Source organism: Pongo abelii, chromosome 22 (genome assembly GCF_028885655.2).
Source record: "Pongo abelii isolate AG06213 chromosome 22, NHGRI_mPonAbe1-v2.0_pri, whole genome shotgun sequence".
Classification (NCBI taxonomy): Eukaryota; Metazoa; Chordata; class Mammalia; order Primates; family Hominidae; genus Pongo; species Pongo abelii.
The window spans coordinates 55,211,240-55,225,541 of NC_072007.2; positions in this window are offsets into that span (position 1 = coordinate 55,211,240).

Genomic DNA, 14,302 nt, shown 5'->3' on the forward strand with positions numbered 1-14,302 from the left:
TTTTACCTATGAAGAAACTGAGGCACTGGGAGGTCAAACCACCCCCAGGTCAGCGCTGGTGAGCGGCGCCAAGCTTGGCCAGGCCGCCACGTCGCCGAGCGCGGGCAAACCCAGGCTGGACGCCGCCAGTGCCGGCGGAACGGGGACCGCGTGGAACGCGGGAAACGCGCTGGAGCGCTGGGCCGGCAGGACGGCCTCCCAGGACTTGCGGGCGCCATTCCTGGGATGCCCGGCCCGCCCCGGCCTCCATGTCTGTGATCCCAGGGCCTCGGATGGAACGGACCTGCGGGCAGACACCCCTGCGTCCCTCAGGAGTGCCAGGGTGGTGCCAACCGGGGCGTGGCGGAGGTCTCATCTGATGGTGAGCCCGGCCGAAGGCGGGGGAGGCCGCACTTGACAGGCTCAGCTGGGAAATGGCAGGGCCTGGATTTGAACCTAAGCGTCTGAGCCGTATCTGTCCTGCCTGGGAAAGGCTTAGCCAACTGAGCAACGTCGCAAAGCCATGGAGACAAGTCTTCATGGACCATAACTTCACAAACCGTCTTCTACTCAAAAATTCACTTTCTTGGCTAGAGCCCCCACTTCAGAGGGGGAAGGTGGCTGAAGTCTCTCGGGGAGAGGGTCTGAGAGTCAGCCCCAGTCCCAGGCAGGTCATAAGGTGTGGTCCCTTCCTTCTGGAACCTGGAGCCCAGGGCCTCAGCAGAGGATGTGGAGGTGGGCGGCCAGCTCAGACTGTCCTGGGAGGGGGCTCCGCAACCAGCCCCTTGCGAGAGGACGTGGCACCCCAGAGCCCACAGATTGCTGGCCCTGGAAGTGCCCTAGGGCAGGCAGGGTTCAGAGAGTTATCGACTCCAAGACACCGTTAATCATAGAACAACCCGACCGTAGGTAGCACAGACACAGTAAACTCCGGCAGGCTGTGGATGATGGCAGCCCGCTTCAGTGTTGTGGAAGTGACAAACACACAGCTTAGAAGTCATGAGACACAGAACCCAAATGTGTTACCACTCGAAATTAAGCCAGTTGGTGTGTCACGAAGTGATGCGTGACTACAGTCATGGATAAGGGAAAAAGAGGCTCAGATGACATTAGGTTTTAAAAAGCCAGGCTATAAGACAATGGTGGTGTGAATTCAATTCATGCTGTGTCTGTCTCCCACACTCTGACCTGCCCCGAATCCTTCATGTGACAGCAAAGATGCAAAAAGGCTCCGTCGCAGCTGTGGAAACACAAAGGACACCGCTGGTGGACCGAACGCCAAGAGGTTTCTGAAGGACACAGCCAAAGGGGATCGAATGGACGGAGGAACCAGAGCTCAGGAAAAACCGTGGCCTACCACGAGCACAGGGTAAAGAACCCAGATGGCCAGAGCCCCTCCAGAGGGTCGCCACACCTGGCGATGGTCCCAACAAGAAGACTCACGAGAAGGCAGGGAACTGGCAAATGAGTGACAGGATTGCTGACATGAAAGCTCGACCCACGTGCTGACTAGGAGAGGGGTCCTGGCTGAGGACACAAAGAACCGCAAGACAAACTCACAGGACTCTCGTATGATGGAGAAGTTAAGAGAGGAAAGGTCGGGGCTGGGCTCAGTGGCTCATGCCTGTAATCCCAGCACTTTGGGAGGCTGAGGCTGGTGGATCACAAAGTCAGGAGTTCGAGACCAGCCTGGTCAACATGGTGAAACCCCATCTCCACAAAAAAATTAGCCAGGCCTGGTGGCGCATGCCTGTAATCCCAGCTACTTGGGAGGCTGAGGCAGGAGAATCGCTTAAACCCAGGAGGCGGAGGTTGCAGTGAGCTAAGATCGTGCCATTGCACTCCAGCCTGGGCAACAGGGTGAGACTCCATTTCAAAAAAAAAAAAAAAAAAAAGAGGGAAAGTCAGAAGGCCAAGACACCAGGCATCAGTACAGGAAGGGCTACATCCACCTGACAGGAGCTGCAAGAGAAGGTGGAAAAAAGGAAAGCAGGACAAAATCAAAGACAGAATTGAAGAAAATATCTCTGAGGCCAGGCACGGTGGCTCACACTTGTAATCCCAGCACTTTGGGAGGCTGAGGCAGGCGGATCACCAACTGAGGTCGGGAGTTGAACCAGCCTGAGCAACATGGTGAAACCCCATCTCTACTAAAAATACAAAAATTAGCTGGGTGGTGTTGTGCGTGCTTGTAATTGTGGCTCCTTGGAAGGCTGAGGCTGGACAATCAGCTTGAACTCAGGAGGCAGAAGCTGCAGTGAGCCAAGGTCGCACCACTGCACTCCAGCCTGGGCAACTGAGCAAGACCCTATCTCAAAGAAAAAATAAAAATAAGAAATTTCTCTGAACTAAAGAAATATTTGACTCCATAAATGGAAAGGGCGCCTGAGTATCAAATGGCTGAGTGAGAAGACTGACACAGATGTGTGGCATGTGAGGAGAAATCCCTGAGGCGTTCAGAGATGTTTCTACTTACAGTTAGAGAGGACTGGTTGCCTCAGACAAACCCAACAAAAATAGCCCAAAAATCAGTATAAAATATTTTTTAAATCTGTTTAAGGCTATCAGATAGCTACCAAAACAAGTCTTTCTGTGAGGGGCAAAGACCTTCCCCCACCTCAAAAAAAAAAGGGAAGTGTTTTTTTCCTTTGAAGCACTTGGTGATTAGTATCCTGTGTTAGCCTAGACTTCCATAAAAAGATACAGACTGGGGGCCGGACGCAGTGGCTCCTGCCTGTAATCCCAGCACTTTGAGAGGCTGAGCCAGGCAGATCACCTGAGGTTGGGAGTTTGAGACCAGCCTGAACAACGTGGAGGAACCCCATCTCTACTGAAAATACAAAATCAGCCGGGTGTGGTGGCGCATGCCTGTAATCCTAGCTACTGGGGAGGCTGAGGCAGGAGAATGGCTTGAACCTGGGAGGCGGAAGTTGTGGTGAGCCAAGATAGCACCATTGCACTGCAGCCTGGGCAGCAAGAGCGAAACTCTGTCTCAAAAAAATAATAATAAATAATACAGACAGGGCAGCTTAAACCATTGATAGTTATTTCCCAGCCTCCAGACAGTTCTAGAGACTGGAAGCCCAAAATCAGTGAGCCATCAGGGTTGGTGTCCAGTGAAGCCTGTCCTCCCAGCTTGTATGCGGCCAACTTGGCATGTTCTCACAATGGCCTTTCTGCTGTGTGTGCAGAGAGGGAGAGATCTCTGGTGTATCTTCCTCCTTTTACAAGGACACCAGTCCTCTGGGATTAGGGCCCCACCCTTATCACCTCAATTAACTTTAATCACCTCTTTAAAGGTCCTGTCTCCAAATGAAATCACATTGGAGGTCAGGGCTTCAACATGTGAATGCTGGGGGACACAATTCAGTCTCACATAGGAAGTGGAAAGAGGTTGACACACTGAGCAGAGCTTTTGCATCTTCTAGGGTTGGAGAGACAATAATTGGTGACAGCCCACAAGATAGGGAGACTCTGATGAGTGACCCAGACATTCAGCTGAGAGCACTGAGGGCTGCAATAGGGGAGGAAGGCTGAGGGGTGAGTAGATCCTCCCTCTCAATGTCTGAAACCAAGCTTCCAAAGGGCTCAATCCCAGACTAAGTTGATCTGCCCTCTTTCCCACAGCCAGCCCGAAGCAAAAGGAAATATGCAGAGGAAAATAGCATCATCCAGGGCCTCAAATTAACTAAAATATTTCCATATACAATATCCAGATTTAAAGTGTACAAAGAAAACCAGGAGACAAATGATCCAAAACCAAAAAATATATATATAAATATAGTAGGAGTAATTCCATGGGATTATCATGTCAACAGGATATTGACATTATCATACACAGACTTTAAGATAATGTGATTAATATGTTCAAGAAAATAGATTATAAGATGGAAATGTTCAGCAGAGAAGTGGGGTATATAAAGAATTTAATGGAAATTAAAAAAAAATAGCTGAAGTTATAAATTCAATGGATGGGTTTGAAACAGATTAGACACAGTGAAAGAGATGATTAATGAACTGAAAGATAGGTCAGAAGAAAATATTCAGGCTGGGTGCAGTGTAATCCTAGCACTTTGGGAGGCCGAGGTGGGTGGATCACCTGAGGTCAGGAGTTTAAGACCAGCCTGGCCAATATGGCGAAACCCCATCTCTACTAAAAATACAAAACATTAGCCAGGCATGGTGGCGGGTGCCTGTAATTGCTTGAACCCAAGAGATGGAAGTTGCAGTGAGCTGAGATCACGCCATTGTACTGTAGCCTGGGCAACAGAGCAAGACTCTGTCTCAAAAAAGAAAGTTGATCAAAGGTAACAAAACACAGATTACAAATATACTATCAACATCAATCAGAATAGATTAAATTACAAATATACTATCAATGTCAATCAGAATAGATTAAAAAAACACGTGGTTACATACTAAAGCTGCTGAAAACCGAAGACAAAGAGAATAGAAGCTAGACATATACAGGAGAAACTAAAGGACTTACACCTGACTTTGTGACAGAACCATGGAAGCCAGGTGACAATGGAATTCACATCTTCAAAGTGCTGAAAGAAAACAGTTAATCTACATAGAATTTTATACCGAATGAAAACATCATATAAAGGCAGAAGTGAAATAAAGATATTTCAGAAAAAGCAAATCATAGAGAAATGTGAAAGGCAAATAAAAACTTGGGATCCCAATTCACTCTGCCAAAAGGAAAAAATTAAGCTGAAAGCTGAATCATCCAAGAAGCTGCCTTTCCTTTAGTTTCTAAGCAGATAGCTAGAGATAAAAGGTTAAACATCACCACAAGTAGCTGCTGTAAGTTCACCTTATCTTATGGAAAGCGCCAATTTGCTGGGCATAAGATGAATACACAATTGACTCCTCCCCACCGGCTCCTTTTCTCTTGCATCATGTACATTCAGTCATGTGACCACACCCTTCCTCTTTCCCCTCTAGCCCACTTTTCCTCTTTAAATACTGAAGCCCTCAGAGTCATCTTTGGAGAAAGGCACAGACCACAGGCTGTTTCTGTGATTCCATGCTTTTTTCTCCCGGGAATTGTTCTTAACCTTGGCAAAGTAAACTTCTAAATTGATTGAGACCTGTCTCAGACACTTTTTGGTTTGCGGAATTAACTGCCAGAAAGCATACACTAAAATAAATACTAAAAGGATTTCTTCAGCAGAGGGAAAGTGGTCCCAGACGATAGTATGAAGTACAGGAAGGAATGAAGAACAATAAAAAGGCTGCATATCCGGGTAAATCTAAATGGACACTGACTGCATAGAACAACAATAATAATGTCTTCTGGAGTTCTAAATAGATGTGGAATTAGAATAAGTGATAATGACAGCATGAGGTGGGAGGAATTAACATGTTCTAGGGTTCTTGCAGTGTCTAAAAAGTGGTAAAGGGGAGGACAGACAAGTTTAAGATATTTTCAGAAATGCAAATATTCACTGGGTTTTCCATCCACGGATCCTTATTGAAAGAATCATCATGGATTCACTGCAGCAAAATGCAAATGGAACTCATGACAGGGACATTCAAGCAGGATCAGTGTGTGCTGTTGAGTGGACCGTGCACTGCACAACTCCAGGAACATCTGGAACCCAACTCCAGGAACATCACTGGTTTTAAACTACAGTGTGATGGATGAGTTCTTTGAGAGTTCTGTATTGTTTCCTGGCTGGAAAAAAAAAGTAAGCAAAGAAACCAGCAAAAGTCAATTTTAATACTAAATACTTTGTACTGCACACTGTAAAAAAAAAAAAAAATACAGTATCTGGGATTAAAATCCCAGCAGATTGTAACACAGTGGATGTAAGGGGTAGATGGAGGAGGAGACAAGAAGAAGGGAAGTACAAGCACACTACAGTTCTTGTCTGGTTCAAGGTGAAAACATAGATAAAGATATTAATATTTGTTGATAGAATAATGGGAGTTTAAACACATATGAAAATGCTCGGATTATGTATGCACTTTTCTCTATGTATGTTTCATTTCAATGAAAAAGTGGTTTATAAGGAAAAAAATTTACCCACCTGGCCAACATGGTAAAACCTTGTCTCTACTAAAAATACAAAAATTAGCTAGGCATGGTGGCAGGCGTCTGTAATCCCAGCTACTCAGGAGGCTGAGGCAGGAGAATCGCTTGAACCCAGGAGGTGGAGGTTTCAGTGAGCCTAGATTGTGCTACTGCACTCCAGCCTGGGCAACAAGAGCAAGACTTTTCTCAACAAAAAAAAAAAGAAAAAAAAATTAGGATAATCTGAAGAAAATTAGAAGTAACTTTCAAACCACTGGGAGAAAAGCAATACAGCAAAAATCAACCAATGTAACAAATTCATTAAAAGAGATATAAACAATAAAAATAATAATGGAAGACAATGCATAGCACTTATGTGAAATGCATTCCCCTATGCCTTTATATGTATTAATGATAGGAGGTAGCTACTATTATCGTGCCATTTTACGGATGTGGGAGCTGAGGCAAAATCATACAAGGGTAAGGTTCCGCCTAGCATGTAGCAATCTGGGAAGAGCATTGCCCCTAACCTAAAAACAGAAACGTCGAATGACCTACAAAATCATCACTGTTCTTAAATCTATCAGGGAGCTGAAATTGCAATGTAATCAACCAGTCTGAAATCCAAGGATAGACAGGGTAATTGGCTCACCCTTGACAAGGAACAGGAGGAAGATGGAGCTGCTGTAAAAGTGGACGAGAAGAATCAGACAACCTTATTAGAAAATTGCTTAAGACCAAGTGTGGGCTTCTGTGCAAATACAGAACCCCAAGAACTGGAGACACAATGGAGGCTCACCCTGCTTATAGGCTCTTCCACACATCACACCCTGGGCACTCACAGGAAAGGCTGGAGCAGGTGGGAGGCCAGAGGAAGCAATATGTGATGGCAGAGACCCTGGGAGGGGAGCAGTCACCACTGTGGTAGGGGGTAGGGGAAAAAAACCCCACCACACAGTTCTTCCTTATGGAACAGATGCCTTGAGATGCCAGGGACAGAGGAGCAGAAAATCCTGTCACCTAGGGACCTGTGGCTGGGGAAAACAACAAGAATATAATTCCACCTCTAAGGGAGGGGTTGAAACATATGTACACTCAGCCCTTCAGAGGTCTTCCATCTCCAGGGAAGGAACAGGATTACTGAAAAAAATCCCACTCCGAGACTCAAGGATGTGAGTCCTGCCTGAGACTGAGCTGGACCAGGGCAGAGAGAAACAAGCAAGAGCAGCCCTCCTGAGTGAGGGGCACCAACAGGCCCTGTCTCAAGGGCAGACATGCAAAGAAGACCTAAGTTAAAGGTGCAGAGGAGGCACATTGAGAAAAGTCCTGCAGCAAACCATCCTTAACCCCAAGTTCAAGGTCGTGCTACCCTCAAGGTGACCACAGCAACAGCAAAACTCAAATCCAGCTCAACTCCTAGCTCGATTGACTCAAACCCCCATGACGACAACTTAATGGGGAATGTTCATTTCCAGATAGAAATACTGTTGTCTCACATACAATGACTGGCTTTCAGTAAATAATTATGAGGCACAAAAAAAAAAAGAAAAAGAAAACAAAAACCACAACCAGGAGACAAAAATCAGTAGAACCAGATTCAGATATGACTCAGATGCAAGGATTGTCAGATAGAAATTTATCTTAAAGGTTCTAGTGGAAACAGTAAACAATATGAATGGAAAGGTGAGGATCTTCAGCACAGAGATTGAAATGCTAAGAAAGAGTCCAATGAAAATGCTAGAGAGGAAGGCTACCTCCAACAGGCTCATGAGTAGGCTCAACACATCTAAGAAAAGAAGCAGTGAGCTTCCAGATAAGTCCACAGAAATTATCCAAGCTAAAAAACATGAGGAAAAAGTGGAAAACAAACAAATGAAACATCAGACGTAAAAGAGCAAGCAGAAGCCCTGGAGTGATTTCAAATGGTCTAACATATGTGTAATTGGAGTAACAGAAGAAGAAGAGAGAATGAGGGAGAAGAAATATTTTAAAAACAATGGCAAATTTTTTTTCAGGTATAATGAAAGACACCACATGACACATCCAGGTTCAGAAAACCATAGCCAGGATTAAAAATCTTTTTTAGAAAGAAAACACCATATTCAGCTGCTCAAAATCAAAGACAAAGAAAACATCTTGAAGGCAAATACCAAAAAAAAAAAGATACATATTACACCCAGAGGAACAAGGATAAGAAGTACAACACACTTGTTAGTAGAAACTATGCAAGCCAGAAGACAATGAAGTGACATCTTTCAAGACTATAAACCCAGATTTCTATACCCAGCAAAACACCTTTCAAAAATGAAGAAGAGACTTCCAATGCTGACAATATGGAGCAAGCCCTCTCCAGCCTACATTCTTATTAAAGACAAGGAAAGCTCTGGATAACACATAAAAAACTATCTGAGGACTCGGAAAAGTTAACAGTAGGAAGCAAATTAGGGAATGAGACTGAAACACAAAGAAAAAGCTGGTGAGTGATTCCAAGTATTTTTCATCCTTCATCACCCAGCTGAGACCACAGGCTGACCCCTGTGTGGAACTGCACAACATGTGCAGACAGAAAAAACTCCAAAAGAAATTCTGTTTTTTTTCCTGGCCAGAGGAAAAGAGACCTTGCAAGTCAAAGCATGTGGATTGAATTCAGATTTTTTGTTTGGTTTGGTTTTTCACTTTTTTAATCTTTCCCAGCCCTCTCCCAAGAGTGTCCCATCATAGTGCTACACTAGGGTGGCAGAATGGACCCCAAACCTCAAGAGAAATATACATCTTCTGGCCACAGACCCTAGAAGAAAGGAGCCTTGCGATCCAAAGAGCATTAGGGATGTTCCTGTTATTTTCCCCTCTCTTTTCTCTTGCTGCTTAGTCCATGGGCAACCTCCCTGAAACTGTGGTGGAGTGTGGGTTGTTAAAGTTCCCAGAGAAATCCCTTGCTTGTAACCAGAGGACTGGTAAAGGGGGCTCATGGGGGCTGGTGAATGTGGTACAAATCTCAGCAAGAGAGAATTGAAGACAGGGGTCCCCTGACTCTGTGAATGAATCATCCCTGAGCTGGGCATGGTGTGGCGATTCAAAGCGACATAGCAACAGCTTTGAGAAAGAACTGAGAGTGAAATCTTGGCCCCTGGGAGGTGGGACAGAGCTTGCATTCTGAAACTCACAGGACAGGGTGCTTGACAAAACAAAGAAAAAAAGAAAAAAATCATCATCCTCCAAAGGATTTTAACAGGACCCAGAGTCTCACAGCATATCAAAGTGGCCAGTATAAGATTTATTTACTTGGTATATAAAGAACCAAGGAAAATGTGATTAATTATCAAGGGAAATGACACCAACATATGTCACCCCAAAATGATGTGGGTGTTAAGATAACCAGACAAAAACTTTTGCAGGTTGCTTTTTGTTGCTGTTTAATTTTTTTAGAGATGGTGTTACCAGTGGAGCATGTCCAGGTTCTTGGCGTTTTGAACAATGAATTGGATGAAGCACACAAAGCAAGGAAAGAATGGAGCAACAAAAGCAGAGATTTATTGCAAATGAAAGTACACTCCACAGGGTGGGAGCCGCCAGAGCATAGAGGCTCAAGACCCCTTACAGAATTCTCAGGGGTTTTGATACCCTTTAGAGACTTCCCATTGGTTACTTGGTGTCCACCCTATGTAAATGAAGTAGTGGCCTGCAAACATTCTGATTGGTTGTGGAAAGCAACCAATCAGAGGCTGAAGTGAAGTTACAAAGATTACGCCCTATGCAAGTGTATGATTGGTTGTGGAAAGCAACCAGTCAGAGGCTAAAGTGAAATTACAGTTACGCTTCTATGCAAACAAAGACTTGGCCTGCAATCAGTCTGACTGGTTGCCAATCAGAGGCTGAAGTGAAGTTACAAAGTTACACTCCTATGCAAACGTCTGATTGGTTGCAGGAAGCAACCAAGCAGAGATACCTTCAATTTTCCATCTGCCACACAGAAAAGGGGTAGGGGTGGGGGTGGGGGTGGGGGTGGGGGTGGGGGTGGGGGTGGGGGTGGGGGTGGGGGTGGGAGGATTTGCAAAGGCAGCCTCCGGTTCTTTTGTTACTTAGGTGTGGAAAGTTGGCGTTTTCCTTTTGATTTAGTTCTAGGAAGTCAGCATGAATTGGCCTTAGGTTCCCTGCTTCCAGACCCTATTCTCCTGCCTCAACGGGGTCTTGCTCCATGGCCCTGGCTGGAGTGCAGTGTCAAAATCATAGCTCGCTGCAGCCTCAAACTCCTGGGCTCAAAGCGATTCTCCTGCCTCAGGCTTCCAAGTCACTGGGACTACAGACGTGTGCCACCACGCCCAGCTCTGCTGATTGCTTATTTAAGTAAAAGTTAAACTCTCTTGAAATCATTAGAAAGACCAAGGTTCTCAGCAGAGAAGTAGAAAAAAAAAAAAAAATATATATATATATATATATATATATATATTTTTTTTTTTTTTTTTTTTGAGAAGGTGTCTCACTCCGTCTCACCCAGGCTAGAGTGCAGTGGTGCGATCTTGGCTCACTGCAACCTCCGACTCCCGGGTTCAAGCGATTCTCCTGCCTCAGGCTCCCAAGTAGCTGGGACTACAGGCACCTGCCACCACACCCGGCTAATTTTTTGTATTTTTAGTAGAGACGGGGTTTCACCATGTTAGCCAGGATGGTCTCGATCTCCTGACCTCGTGATCCACCCACCTCAGCCTCCCAAAGTGCTGGGATTACAGGCGTGAGCCACCGCACCCGGCCGAAAATATATTTTTTAAAGAAACTTAGAATTTAAAAATAGTAATAGGAACTTTTTAATCCCCTGACTGGCCTCAAAAGCAGAATGGAGTTGTCAGAGGAAGATTCAGCGAACCTGAAGGGAGGTCTGTAGAAATGATCCAATGTGAAGAACAGAAAATATTAAAACTAAACTAAACTGAGCCCCAGACACCTGGGGGGAAAAACAAAAGGTCTAATTTTCATGTCATTTTGGAGTCCCAGAAAGATTGGTAAAGAAAAACTGTTTGAAGAACTAAAGACAAAAAAAAATCACAAATTTAATGAAAAAAGATAAATGTATAGATTCAAGAAATTCAGCAAACCCCAAAGAAGATAAACTCAAAACCACAATCAGGAACATGATAATCAAAGATAAAAAGTTTTGCAGTCAGCCAGAGGAGGACAATACCTTACCTTCACGGGAAGCAGTTCAAGCCACCGCACACTCCTCATCGAAACCGCGCAGGCCAGGAGGCAGAAATGACCTTGTGAAAGCGCCGAAGGCAATTCAGTTCAGAATTTAATATCTAGTGAAAATGCTCTTCAGGAAAGGCAGTGAAAAGACATTCTCAGATGAAAGAAAATAAAGAGAATTTATAGCCAGCAGGCTATGTTTTAAGAAATGATAAGGAAGTTCTTGAGGCAGAAGGGTACGTGATAACCAGACGAGGAAGCGAAGAACTCCAGAATGGTTAAAATTAACTAAATATAAAAAACATTTGTTCCAGATTTTTAATCACCTAAAAGATAATTAACTGTTTAAAACAGGAACCAACAAACTTTTTCTGCAAAAGAACAGACAGTAAATATTTAATGCTTTCCTAGCCAAAGGCTGGGAGACTCCTCAACTCTTTAAACAACTCTCATCACAGAAATGGCCCAGCACGAGGACGAGGACTCACGCCTGTAATCCCAGCACTTCGGGAGGCCAAGATAGGAGGATCACTTGAGACCAGGAGTTCAAGACCAACCTGGGCAACATAGTGAGACCCCCATCTCTACAAAGAAATCATATTATTTTATTTTATTTTTTGAGATGGAGGATTGCTGTGTCACCCAGGCTGGAGTGCAGCGGCACAATCTCAGCTCACTATAACCTCTGCCTCCTGGGTTCAAGCAATTCTCCTGCCTCAGCCTCCTGAGTAGCTGGGACTACAGGTGTGTGCCACCATGCCTGGCTAATTTTTGTATTTTTAGTAGAGACGGGGTTTTACCATATTGGCCAGGCTGGTCTTGAACTCCTGACCTCATGATCCGCCCGCGTCAGCCTCCCAAAGTGCTGGGATTACAGGCATAAGCCACCGCGCCTGGCCTAGAAATAATATAATTAAAAAAAAGAAAGGCAAAGTCCTGTGGGAGAAAGGGTACCTAGGTGCCGAGGCAAGAGACTGAAGGCACAAACTGTTTCAGTATAATAAAGAAAAGAGTTAGAATAAGAATAGTCATAATACAAATTAGATATAGAGATGATCATGGACAATTATCAATCATTATTATAAACATTATTAATCATTAGCTTTTAATATTACTCTTTGTCGTATTACTAATATAACCAAGGAATAACCGGCCGGTATAGGCTCAGATGCTGAAGGGACATTGTGAGAAGTGACCTAGAAGGCAAGAGGTGAGCCCTCTGTCACACCCGCATAAGGGCCGCTTGAGGGCTCCTTGGTCAAGTGGTAACGTCAGTGTCTGGGAAGGCACCTGTTACTTAGCAGACCGCGAAGGGAGTCTCCTTTCCTTGGAGGAGTCAGGGAACACTCTGCTCCACCAGCTTCTTGTGGAAGGCTGGATATTATCCAGGCCTGCCTGCAGTCATCCAGAGGCCTAAACCCCTCCCTGTGGTGCTTCAGTGGTCACGCTCCTTGTCCACTTTCATGTTCTTCCCGTACTCCTGGTTTCTCTTTGGAGTTCGTAGTAGAGAGCAGAAGAAGAAATGGTGAAAGTCTTGAAGTCTTTAATCTTTCTTGTAAGTGCAGACAAGAAAACGCTGACGTATGCTGCCTTCCCTCTCTGCTTCGGCGACCTAAGAGGGAAGGGCCCCCCGTCCTATGATCACGTGACTTGCTTCACCTTGTCAATCACTTAGAAGATTGACCCTCCTTACCCTGCCCCCTTGTCTTGCATGCAATAAATATCAGTGCACCCAGCCGTTCGGGGCCGCTATCGGTCTCCGTGTCTTGGTGGTAGTGGTCCCCCGGGCCCAGCTGCTTTCTCTTTATCTCTGTCCTGTGTCTTTATTTATTTATTACACTCTCTCGTCTCACCATGTGGGGAGAACACCCACTAAGCCCTGTAGGGCTGGACCCTACAGAGTCCTTTGGACTTTTTTTTTTGTTGTTGGGGGGACGGAGGCTCTCTCTGTTACTCTGTCACCCAGGCTGGAGTGCAGTGGCGCGATCTCGGCTCACTGCAAGCTCTGCCTCCCGGGTTCACGCCATTCTCCTGCCTCAGCCTCCAGAGTAGCTGGGACTACAGGCGCCCGCCACCATGCCCAGCTAATTTTTTGTATTTTTAGTAGAGACAGGGTTTCACCGTGTTAGCCAGGATGGTCTCGATCTCCTGACCTCGTGATCTGCCCGCCTCGGCCTCCCAAAGTGCTGGGATTACAGGCATGAGCCACCGTGCCCAGCCCCTTTTGACATTTTACATTTAAAATGTTTAAAATGTAAAAACCGAAAAAATAAATAAATAAATAAAATAAAATGTAAAAACCATTCTTAGCTCGTAGGTAGACTGCACTTCATTCATGGGCCATCGTTTGCCAACCCTTGGTCTAAAACAGACAGTTGCCATCTAGTGGGTTTACAGCATTTGTGAACGTCAATCACAACTCAGCATTGTTATGGTGATGACGTCGTCATTGGTTATGACATCATCTATAGATTCAACATAACCCCAACCAAAATCTCAGCAGGATTTTTTGTAGAAATCAACACTCTGATTCTAAAAGTTCTAGGGAAAGGCAAAGGTACTAGAAAAGTTCAGGGAAATTTAAGGAACTAGAATAGCCAAACAGTTTTGCAAAGAACAGAATCAGAGAACTCACCATACCTGACTTGAAGTCTTAATATAAAGTCACAGTCATCAAATGTGAAGTGACAGGCACACAGATCACTATCCCTGAACACACTGACAGATCAGAGGTGGATGCACACACAAATGGCCTGTTGATTTTTGACACAGGTGCAGCGACAATGCACTGGACAGAAGACGTTTTTCTGTGCATGGAGAGACCTCCACGCCGACCTCAGTGGGGAGAATATGCCTTTTCGTGCAAGGAGAGACCTCCACGCCAACACTGGTGAAGGAAAGATGCCTTTCCGTGCACGGAGAGACCTCCACGCCGACCTCAGTGGGGAGAAGACGCCTTTCCGTGCCTGCAGAGACCTCCACGCCGACCTCAGTGGGGAGAAGACGCCTTTCCGTGCACGGAGAGACCTCCACGCTGACATTGGTGGAGAGAAGACGCCTTTCTGTACATAGACAGACCTCCACACTGACATCAGGCCTGGTCCCTGATGACGCAAGGCC